This window comes from Carex rostrata, chromosome 1 (assembly GCF_964058835.1).
Source record: "Carex rostrata chromosome 1, lpCarRost1.2, whole genome shotgun sequence".
Taxonomy (NCBI): domain Eukaryota; kingdom Viridiplantae; phylum Streptophyta; class Magnoliopsida; order Poales; family Cyperaceae; genus Carex; species Carex rostrata.
Genome location: NC_135918.1, coordinates 10,618,363 through 10,630,467, shown reverse-complemented (window position 1 = coordinate 10,630,467; position 12,105 = coordinate 10,618,363). Strand labels below are relative to the sequence as shown.

General features: G+C 37.6%; 1 pseudogene; it reads left to right on the top strand.

The window, feature by feature from the left end:
- Positions 1 to 1,748: 1,748 nt before the first annotated feature.
- LOC144566127 (protein FAR1-RELATED SEQUENCE 5-like) lies at positions 1,749 to 3,729 on the top strand (annotated as a pseudogene).
- The last annotated feature ends 8,376 nt before the right edge of the window (positions 3,730 to 12,105 follow it).

Genomic DNA, 12,105 nt, shown 5'->3' with positions numbered 1-12,105 from the left:
TATGTAAATTTGCACCATATAATAATTGGTACGACACGTACCAACATACAACATAATACAGATACAAGACATCGATACATGCATACACATAATACAACATAACATCAATACATACACATAATACAAGATATCGATACATACAAAACAGATATAAACATAAATATCAGAAAACTGTATACTATATCATCAAACATAAACATAAATGTAGAATAACATCAAGTAACAGATAATCTAAATGTCAAGTAACATCTAAACCAGGAATGTCAAAACAAACATCCGAACCATATATAAATACCTAGCCACCTAAGCAGTACCATCTCCGCCGACATCTGAGAACTGCCCCTCGTCATCATCTTCGTCATCCTGAGGAGCAGGCGGCGAGGCCTGGTGTAAGCTCGAACCTCCGTCCTGTGAGGTTGTAAGAAAGTAGTTTAGATAATTAGAATTTATAGTTCACAATTAAAACATGAGGAGGGATCAAATGCACCAAATTTTTATGCTCCAAATTTATTCCAAATCGTCAACCGCTTGTTTCATTTGAGCTGAACGCCTCAGATTTTCTCCGCCTCAAATTCTTTGTTTCCATAAATGCGCGGTAAAGTTTTTCCATTTCTCTCCAGTGAACAAAACAGGCAAGAAATCATAATCTATTGTTTTCTCCATTTCAAAGAGATCCTTCTGATTTCTTCCCGTGGACTAAAGTTGCCATGGTTTCTCCTTGTCCTCTTTCTCCAGTGAATGAAATTTCCACTGCAGTTGCTCCCTCGGCCATGCCCACCACCGAACCAGTCATGCTTCCGATCTCCGTCGAGCCTTCATCGCCACCATCTTCATTCTCTGACATAATCTACTTTTTTTTTAAAAAAAATTCAATTAAATTTCTTCAAATTGCAAGATAACAAAATTTAAATATCAATCAAGATGCTTAATTTTATCTTTTTTTAAATGCCAAGATGCTTAATTTTATCAACAAATGAAATTCCCTATGAGAGCACTTGAAAAATTTCTTTCAACTTACTTTCTGTGTGCAACGTGCACATGAAAATTTTGAAATAGAATTGTCTTTGAGAACCTAGACACCACCAATAAATAAAATTTCAATTTATTTTTTTGCTAATCAAAATCTAGTCAAGTCAATTTGGGGTTCAACCAAAAACCAAATTACGTACTCATTATGTATGCAGATTGGAAGCATTGTATTTATACAAAATAATTAATATAACTATGCAAAATAATGTTCAAGAATTTGCATACTTATTATAATAAAATTTGAATTCAGAAATGTATTTATACAAATTCTCATTGAACATTGTTTTATAATAGGATGATGCTTCTATGGGTGATGAGATGGAAATGGAGACAGATTTTATTCGCGAAGATGATACAAATAAGAAGAGTGCTAATGATCGTGCCCCATGGAAAGGCATGGCGTTTGCGTCACTTGAAGAGTTTGAGAATTTTTATTACAATTATGCTATTTCGGAGGGATATATAGTACGGGTAAGGAGGACCACCAAATTTGCACATTCGGATAAAATTTGTTACCGACAGTATGTGTGCTCTTGTGCTGGATTTTGTGAAGAGAAATCAAATGATGTTGTTGTTTTGGATCAAGAAAAGAAGAGTAGAAAAACATTAACTCGTAGAAGTGGTTGCCCAGTATATATAAGTGTATCAAATAAGAATGAAATATGGAAGGTATGAAAGAGTAGAAAGGAACACAACCATCTTTTGATGAGTCCCAATAGTCGAATATACTTAAAACAACCGGGAGGGATGCCGTCTGTGGCAAAAAGTCTAGTGGAGAAGTTTAGCGAAACAGATCTTCCTATTGGCAAAGTGCCGGATATTGTTAATTGTGATGCAAGCATAAATGTTTCACAAAGAGATTGTTGGAATCATAGAAGAGACCTTAGGAGGAAGAATTTGGACAACGGAGATGCACATGCTGTGGTGCAATATTGTGTTGAGAAGAAATTACAAGATCCAAATTTCTTTTATGAAATCCAAATTGATGAAGAGGATAGGATGATAAATTTCTTTTGGATAGATTCGACCGCTCGTCAATACTATGAGCGGTTTGGCTATGTGTTGGTCTTTGATACAACTTATAAAACTAATAAGTATAGCTTGCCTTTGGGAAACTTTGTTGGAGTCAATAACCATTCCCAATCCATCATGTTTGGTTTCGCCTTGTTGCAAAATGAGCAAGAAGAAACATTTGTGTGGTTATTTGAGACTTGGCTTAATGCGGTGGGTGGTAAGTTACCGATATCAATCCTCACGGATCAAGACCGTGCTATTGAAAATGCAATAAGAAAGGTTTCTCCGACCGTTTCTCACAGATTTTGCCTTTGGCACATCATGAATAAATTTCCAGAAAAATATGGTTTCCTTTACAATGATAACTCACCATTTTCTCGAGAAATGAAGAACTGTTTGTACTATTCAATCACTACTGAGCAATTTGATAATGAATGGAAGAGGATTATGAAAGATTATAAGCTTATGGATGATGAGTGGTTGAATAATTTATTTGATATTCGACAATCATGGATTCCCATTTACAACCGTACCATATTTTACGCCGGTATGAATACCACACAAAGATGTGAGAGCATACACTCTTTTTTTGATTCATTTCTTAACAAAGGCACCACTTTGAGAGAATTTGTGGTCAAGTATGAGCATGCTCTTGAGCATCAATATAGGGCGGAGCATGCAGAGCGGTTTACTTCAATATACAAAACTCCAATTTTGAAGTTGAAATCTCCACTTGAAGAACAAGCTGCTGATGTGTACACACGAAAGATCTTCAATTATTTTCAAGATTAGCTCATGGAATGTCCAAAGTTGAAGAAAAAGAAGTTGGAGAAAAGTGGATCCTCAAGCAAGTATAAGGTATCAAGTTTTCATAATACTAAGGATGCATTTATTGTTACTTTGGATGTTGAGATGTGGGAGGTCTCTTGTGAGTGTCACTTGTTTGAATTCAAAGGTATATTGTGCTGTCATGTATTAAAAAATTTCAGTGAAAAGGATGTTGAAAATATTCCTTCGAAATATATCTTACCACGATGGACAAAGAAGGTGAGGGAGGGCATATCCATTCCTCTTTTTAAAAAGGATGGAGACAAGTCTTCAATGGTTAGTGATTTAAAATTTAATGATTTGATGAGTCGGTTGAGAACACATTTGCACGTGAGCACCGATGCTCATGACATTATAATGGAGGCGTTAGAGGGGGCACTTAAAAGGGTTTCCAACTTAGAGTTAGAGGAAAACAAAGAAGGGAAGGAAAGTGCAACAATTACCATTGATCGTGTTGAAAATATGGTTGAACATCCCTCGATTGCTAATCCTTGCATTGCAAAAACAAAGGGTCGTAAAAAGGAAGATGTTAGTGTGTCGAAGAATGGGCGCTTCAGAAGTGGTTTGGAAGTCCGTATGAAAAACTCAAAAAAGTCGAAGCGACAATGCAAAAATTGTGGTCAATATGACCACTACTCTTCAACTTGCAAGCGAAGAAAACAAGCAGGTGTTATGGAGGATGCACATACAGAAGACTAGAGAATGTGTAATCATTTTTGAATATGTATGACTTGTGGTTATTTTGGAATATGTATAACTTGCGGTTATTTTGAAACTTTTATTAGATATTTTTGCTATTATTTGACATTTCTAAACATGTATGAGTTGTGGTATACTTTCAGTTTTATTCAAATTTGTCAGTAATGTTCTCAGCTTTTAGTTTTTGGCTGAAAATAAAGAATATATTATTTATTAAATGAATTCAAAGCTGATATGTACCAGCATAATCTTTGTTAATTGAATTCAAACCTTTATTTATTTATTTTTGCTGAATTTGACAGTTATTTTCTTAGTTTCGGATGGCCTATACTAGTTTCAATCTTTTTCTGTAACTATTTTCCAATTTTACCCCTGCTGGTTTTTTTAATGCCATATTATCCTTTAGTTATAGGCTTATAGCAGACACAATCGATGCACCGAAAGCTGACTCAGTGAACGTAGATTACAAAGAATGCAATAACAAAAAGAGATAATTTCAATTTCAAAATCTTTATTCAATCATCATGCTTACAAAAGATAATTATCTGAATCTAAACATAACTAAAAAGTAATTTACAATAAAAAATATAAGTCCCTAATTTACTAGTTTTCACCCACAACACTGCTTGTATGACCTATACTTGTCAGTGTTTTGATGCCCTCTATTCAACTCCAAAAAAAATATATATATATATAGAAATCCTAAGCCTTCAATGTGAGTCTCAACCTTGCATCCAATCTAAAAGTTGGCACTTTCTGAATTTATGTTTAATATAGATCAGTCCAATTGAATAATTCATTTGCTCGTATGCCACGCTCCGGTCCAGTTAGCCTGACAAAACCCTGTCAGCATGATAAGAGTAATTCAATGTATTTGGAGAAATAGAGAGAACAAAACATGAAAACATGGATGCAAAGAAGTCAAATTATTCTTAGGGGTTCAAATATTACAAATATGTAGTAAATTCAGATATTATAAATATGGAGCAAGGAAGGCCTATACTCAGCTAGTTCGATATGCATGGCATTATGTATTGGGGGAAAAGTGAGATGGCCTTTTATGTACATCTGGAGTACCAAGGTGCCACCATCAGCTAAACTCTTTGCATACCTGATGCTCCAGGACAGGATCCTTACTAGAGAGGTTTTGAGAAGAAGAGGAATAGTCACTGAAATGCACATAGCAGCTACTGTCAGGTTATAAAACAAAAAAAAAAATTGGCATGCATCACAAATAAACTCCAAATCCATTTCGACACCAATTGATATGGAAGTTAAATAGGAAGTCAAATAATTTCTCAATTGAGATTCTTTCAAGCTTACATGACTCTCACCAAAAAAACATAAGTACACGTTAAAGAATCTCAATTGAGTGGTACGATCTAAGAATGTAAATAACTTTATTTTAAATTAATACAATTGTACTCCTCCCGTCTGACAATTCAACTTTTTTTTTCCAGATTCCATAAAGAAAATAAGAAGGCTCCAAATTGATTAATCCTAATCTCACCTCAAAGTCGATGGTATCACCGGGTCATTGGAGAGATGGAGAGAAGAGAGGGCACGGAGGTCAAGGCGGAGGCTCTTGAAGGTCAAGTGACGGGCATGAAATTAGGGAATTGTAAATAACGAAGAGAAAGTGGAAGGGAAGTTGAAGCGTTGGAATGACGGAGGAGAGAGAAGAAGCTCGAGGAAAATGAGGGGAAAGGTCGGTGTCGTCTGTCGTGGTCGTCTGGTCGAGAGGAGTGGGGATAAAGAATGAAATGGAGAGAGAGGGAGGTGGTCAGTATTTTCGTTCACTGGAGAAGATTGAGCGCGTGTTTACGGAAACAAAGAATTTGAGGCGGAGAAAATCTGAGGCGTTCATCTCAAATGAAACAAGCGGTTGAGGATTTGGAATAAATTTGGAGCATAAAAATTTGGTGCATTTGATCCCTCCTCTTAAAACATACTTGAATATCAAATTTCGTACCCGAGAAGCTCTCAACCGACCCTCCAACCGAGATTCCAACCGAGCCTCCACCCGGGCCTTCACCCGAGCCTCCATCTGATCAAGTACCCGAGAAGATATCCTGTCGATATCTTCTTCTGTGAGATGCGGAGCTGGCAGCATAGAAGAATATGACTGTGAAGAATGCGACTGAGAACCGCTAGACCCACTAGAGCAAAACATGCATCTCGTCTTGCATGGAACATTAAAAGTAAGATAATTAGTATTATTTGACAAAACTAAAAATAAATTTAAAATTTCAAAGAATGCACCGAGACCATACTTGTCGTCGTGGACATTCTGATCATCAATGTCAGCTCAAACAAGTAATCGGCAAGTCAGCTTTGGCTGACTTCTACCGGTCAGGTACACGAAATAGACACAAGGGGAAAAATAAGCCGTGCAACAAAAAAAGACATGATATATTGTGAAGGAAACTTATCTTACAAGCGAAACCGCAAGGAAACCATGGTTGTTGCATGCGTGTCGTTCCAAGAAAGCAGCCCACTTCAAGAAAAGCTTCATCTACATAAACAAAAGTATAACTCAATTATCGGAACTAACCAAGAGTGAAGGTTGTGAGATCTAACCACCTAAAAAAATTATAAAATAGACCTATCAGCTCAAACAAGTAATAGCCAAGTCAGCTTTAGCTGACTTCTACTGATTATGTACACGAAACAGCCAAAAGGAGAAGAAATAAGCCGTGCAACAAAAAAAGAGGATATATTGTGAATGAAACTTATCTTACAAGCGAAACCACAAGGAAGACATGGTTCTTGCATGCGTTTCGTTCCAAGAAAGCAGCTCACTTGAAGAAAAGCTTCATCTACATAAACAAAAGTACAACTCAATTATCGGTACTAACCAAGAGTGAAGGTTGTGAGATCCGACCACTTAAAAAAAAACTATACCATAGACCTATCAGCTACAATAATTAACGGCCAAGTCAGTTTTGGCTGACTTCTACCGATAATTAACGGCCACAAGGGGAATAAAATAAGCAGTGCAACAAAAAAATATATATATATATATTGTGAAGGAAACTTATCTTACAAGCAAAACCGGAAGGAAGCCATGGTTGTTGCATGCGTGTCGTTCCAAGAAAGCAGCTCACTTGAAGAAAAGCTTCATCTACATAAACAAAAGTACAACTCAATTATCGGTACTAACCAAGAGTGAAGGTTGTGAGATCCGACCACTTAAAAAAAACTATACCATAGACCTATCAGCTACAATAATTAACGGCCAAGTCAATCATCGGTACTAACCAAGAGTAAAGGTTGTGAGATCTGACCAACTAAAAACAAACTATAACATAGACTTATCCGCTCAAACAAGTAACGGACAAGTCAGCTTTGGCTGACTTCTTCCGATTATGTACACGAAACAGCCACAAGGAGAACAAATAAGCCGTGCAACAAAAAAAAATATATTGTGAAGGAAACTTATCTTACAAGCGAAACCGCAAGAAAACCATGGTTGTTGCATGTGTGCCGTTCCAAGAAAGCAACCCACTTGAAGTAAAGCTTCATCTACATAAACAAAAGTACAACTCAATTATCAGTACTAACCAAGAGTGAAGGTTCTAAGATCTGAACACCCAAAACCAAACTATAACAAAGACCAATCAGCTCAAACAAGTAACGGTCAAGTCAGCTTTGACTGACTTGTACTGATTATGTACACGAAACAGCCACAAGGTGAAGAAATAAGCCATGCAACAAAAAAAGAAAAGATATATTATGAAGGAAACTCATCTTACAAGCAAAACTGCAAGAAAGCCAACAAAAAAAAGAGATATATTGGTAAGGAAACTTATCTTACAAGCGAAACCGCAAGCAAGCCATGGTTGTTGCATGCGTGCCGTTCCAAGAAAGCAGCCCACTTCAAGAAAAGCTCCATCTACATAAACAAAAGTACACCTCAATTATCGGTACTAACCAATGGTGAAGGTTGTGATATCTGACCACCTAAAAAAAACAATAACATAGACCTATGAGCTCAAAAAAGTAACGGCCAAATCAACTTTGGCTGACTTCTACCGGTTATGTACACGAAACAACCAAAAGGAGAAGAAAAAAGCCGAGCAACAAAAAAAGAAGAGATATATTGGGAAGGAAACTTATCTTACAAGCGAAACCGCAAGAAAGCGATGGTTGTTGCATGCGTGCCGTTCCAAGAAAAGCAGCCCACTTCAAGAGAAGCTCCATCTACATAAACAAAAGTACACCTCAATTATCGGTACTAACCAATGGTGAACGTTATGAGATCTGACAACCTAAAAAAAACTATAAGATAGACCTATCAGCTCAAGCAAGTAACGGTGAAGTCAGCTTTGGCTGACTTCTACCGGTTCTGTACACAAAACAACCAAAAGGAGAAGAAATAAGACGTCCAACAAAAAAAAGGGATATATAGGGAAGGAAACTTATCTTACAAGTGAAACCGCAAGGAAGCCATGGCTCCAGCATGCGTGTCGTTCCGAGAAAGCAGCCCACTTCAAGAGAAGCTCCATCTACATAAACAAAAGTACACCTCAATTATCGGTACTAACCAATGGCGAAGGTTGTGAGATCTGACAAAAGTACACCTCAATTATCGGTACATAAACAAAACTATAACATAGACCTATCATCTCAAACAAGTAACGGTCAAGTCAGCTTTGGCTGACTTCTACCGGTTATTTACACGTAACAACCAAAAGGAGAAGAAATAAGCCGTGCAACAAAAGAAGAAGGGATATGTAGTGAATGAAACTTATCTTACAAGCGAAACCGCAAGGAAGCCCTCGTTGTAGCATGCGTGCTGTTCCAAGAAATCAGCCCACTCCAAGAAAAGATCAATCGATATAAACAAAAGTACACCTCAATTATTGGTACTAACCAATGGTGCAGGTTGTGAGGTCTGACAACCTAAAAAAAACTATAGCATAGACCTATCAGCTAAAAAAGTAACGGTCAAGTCAGCTTTGGCTGACTTCTACCGGTTATGTACACGAAACAACCAAAAGGAGAAGAAATAAGACGTGCAACAAAAAAACAAGGGATATATAGTGAAGGAAACTTATCTTATAAGCGAAACCGCAAGGAAGCCTTGGTTGTAGCATGCGTGCCGTTCCAAGAAAGCAGCCCACTTCAAGAGAAGCTCCATCTACATAAACAAAAATACACCTCAATTATCGGTACTATCCAATGGCAAGGTTGTGAGATCTGACAACTTAAAAAAAACTATAACATAGACCTATCAGCTAAAAAAGTAACGGTCAAGTCAGGTTTGGCTAACTTCTACCGATTATGTACACGAAACAACCAAAAGGAGAAGAAATAAGACGTGCAACCAAAAAAGGGATATATAGTGAAGGAAACTTATCTTACAAGCGAAACCGCAAGGAAACCATGGTTGTAGCATGCGTGCCGTTCCAAAAAAGCAGCCCACTTCAAGAGAAGCTCCATCTACATAAACAAAAGTACACCTCAATTATCAGAACTAACTAATGGCGAAGGTTGTGAGATTTGACAACCTAAAAAAAACTATAATATAGACCTATCAGCTAAAAAAGTAACGGTCAAGTCAGCTTTGGCTGACTTCTACCGGTTATGTACACGAAACAACCAAAAGGAGAAGAAATAAGACGTGCAACAAAAAAAAGGATATATAGTGAAGGAAACTTATCTTACAAGCGAAACGGCAAGGAAGCCATGGTTGTAGCATGCGTGACGTTCCAAAAAAGCAGCCCACTTCAGGAGAAGCTTCATCTACATAAACAAAAGTACACCTCAATTATCGGTACTAACCAATGGCGAAGGTTGTGAGATCTGACAACCTTAAAAAAATTATAACATAGACCTATCAGCTAAAAAAGTAACGGTGAAGTCAGCTTTGGCTGACTTCGACCGGTTATGTACACGAAACAACCAAAAGGAGAAGAAATAAGACGTGCAACGAAAAAACTAGGGAAATATAGTGAAGGAAACTTATCTTACAAGCGAAACCGCAAGGAAGCCTTCGTTGTAGCATGCGTGACGTTCCAAGAAAGCAGCCCACTTCAGGAGAAGCTCCATCTACATAAACAAAAATACACCTCAATTATCGGTACTAACCAATGGCAAGGTTGTGAGATCTGACAACCTAAAAAAAACTATAACATAGACCAATCTGCTAAAAAAGTAACGGTCCAGTCAGCTTTGGCTGACTTCTACCGGTTATGTACACGAAACAACAAAAAGGAGAAGACATAAGACGTGCAACAAAAAAAAGAGATATATAGTGAAGGAAACTTATCTTACAAGCGAAACCGCAAGGAAGCCAAGCTTGTAGCATGCGTGCCGTTCCAAAAAATAGCCCACTTCAATAGAAGCTCCATCTAAATAAACAAAAGTACACCTCAATTATTGGTACTAACCAATGGCGAAGGTTGTGAGATCTGACAACCTAAAAAAAACTATAACATAGACCTATCAGCTCAAACAAGTAACGGTCAAGTCAGCTTTGGCTGACTTCTACCGGTTATGTACACGAAACAACCAAAAGGAGAAGAAAGAAGACATGCAACAAAAAAACTAAGGATATATAGTGAAGGAAACTTATCTCACAAGCGAAACCGCAAGGAAGCCTTCGTTGTAGCATGCGTGCTGTTCCAAGAAATCAGCCCACTCCAAGAAAAGATCAATCGATATAAACAAAAGTACACCTCAATTATTGGTACTAACCAATGGTGCAGGTTGTGAGGTCTGACAACCTAAAAAAAACTATAGCATAGACCTATCAGCTAAAAAAGTAACGGTCAAGTCAGCTTTGGCTGACTTCTACCGGTTATGTACACGAAACAACCAAAAGGAGAAGAAATAAGACGTGCAACAAAAAAACAAGGGATATATAGTGAAGGAAACTTATCTTATAAGCGAAACCGCAAGGAAGCCTTGGTTGTAGCATGCGTGCCGTTCCAAGAAAGCAGCCCACTTCAAGAGAAGCTCCATCTACATAAACAAAAATACACCTCAATTATCGGTACTATCCAATGGCAAGGTTGTGAGATCTGACAACTTAAAAAAAACTATAACATAGACCTATCAGCTAAAAAAGTAACGGTCAAGTCAGCTTTGGCTAACTTCTACCGATTATGTACACGAAACAACCAAAAGGAGAAGAAATAAGACGTGCAACCAAAAAAGGGATATATAGTGAAGGAAACTTATCTTACAAGCGAAACCGCAAGGAAGCCATGGTTGTAGCATGCGTGCCGTTCCAAAAAAGCAGCCCACTTCAAGAGAAGCTCCATCTACATAAACAAAAGTACACCTCAATTATCAGAACTAACTAATGGCGAAGGTTGTGAGATTTGACAACCTAAAAAAAACTATAATATAGACCTATCAGCTAAAAAAGTAACGGTCAAGTCAGCTTTGGCTGACTTCTACCGGTTATGTACACGAAACAACCAAAAGGAGAAGAAATAAGACGTGCAACAAAAAAAAGGATATATAGTGAAGGAAACTTATCTTACAAGCGAAACGGCAAGGAAGCCATGGTTGTAGCATGCGTGACGTTCCAAAAAAGCAGCCCACTTCAGGAGAAGCTTCATCTACATAAACAAAAGTACAGCTCAATTATCGGTACTAACCAATGGCGAAGGTTGTGAGATCTGACAACCTTAAAAAAATTATAACATAGACCTATCAGCTAAAAAAGTAACGGTGAAGTCAGCTTTGGCTGACTTCGACCGGTTATGTACACGAAACAACCAAAAGGAGAAGAAATAAGACATGCAACAAAAAAAGGGATATATAGTGAAGGAAAATTATCTTACAAGCAAAACGGCAAGGAAGCCATGGTTGTAGCATGCGTGACGTTCCAAAATAGAAGCCCACTTCAAGAGAAAATCCATCTACATAAACAAAAGTACACCTCAATTATCGGTACTAACCAATGGCGAAGGTTGTGAGATCTAACAACCTAAAAAAAACTATAACATAGATCTATCAGCTAAAAAAGTAACGGTCAAGTCAGCTTTGGTTGACTTCTACCGGTTATGTACACGAAACAACCAAAAGGAGAAGAAATAAGACGTGCAACAAAAAAAGGGATATATAGTGAAGGAAACTTATTTTACAAGCGACACCGCAAGGAATCCATGGTTATAAAATGCGTGCCGTTCGCAGAAAGCAACCCACATCAAGAGAAGCTTCATCTACATAAACAACAGTACACCTCAAATATCGGAACTAACCAATGGCGAAGGTTGTGAGATCTGACAACCTAAAAAAAACTATAACATAGACCTATCAGCTAAAAAAGTAACGGTCAAGTCAGCTTTGGCTGACTTATACCGGTTATGTACACGAAACAACCAAAAGGAGAAGAAATAAGACGTGCAACAAAAAAACTAGGGATATATAGTGAAGAAAACTTATCTTACAAGCGAAACCGCAGGGAAGCCTTAGTTGTAGCTTTCGTGCCGTTCCAAAAAAGCAGCCCACTTTAAGAGAAGCTCCATCTACATAAACAAAAGTATACCTCAATTATCGGTACTAACCAATGGCGAA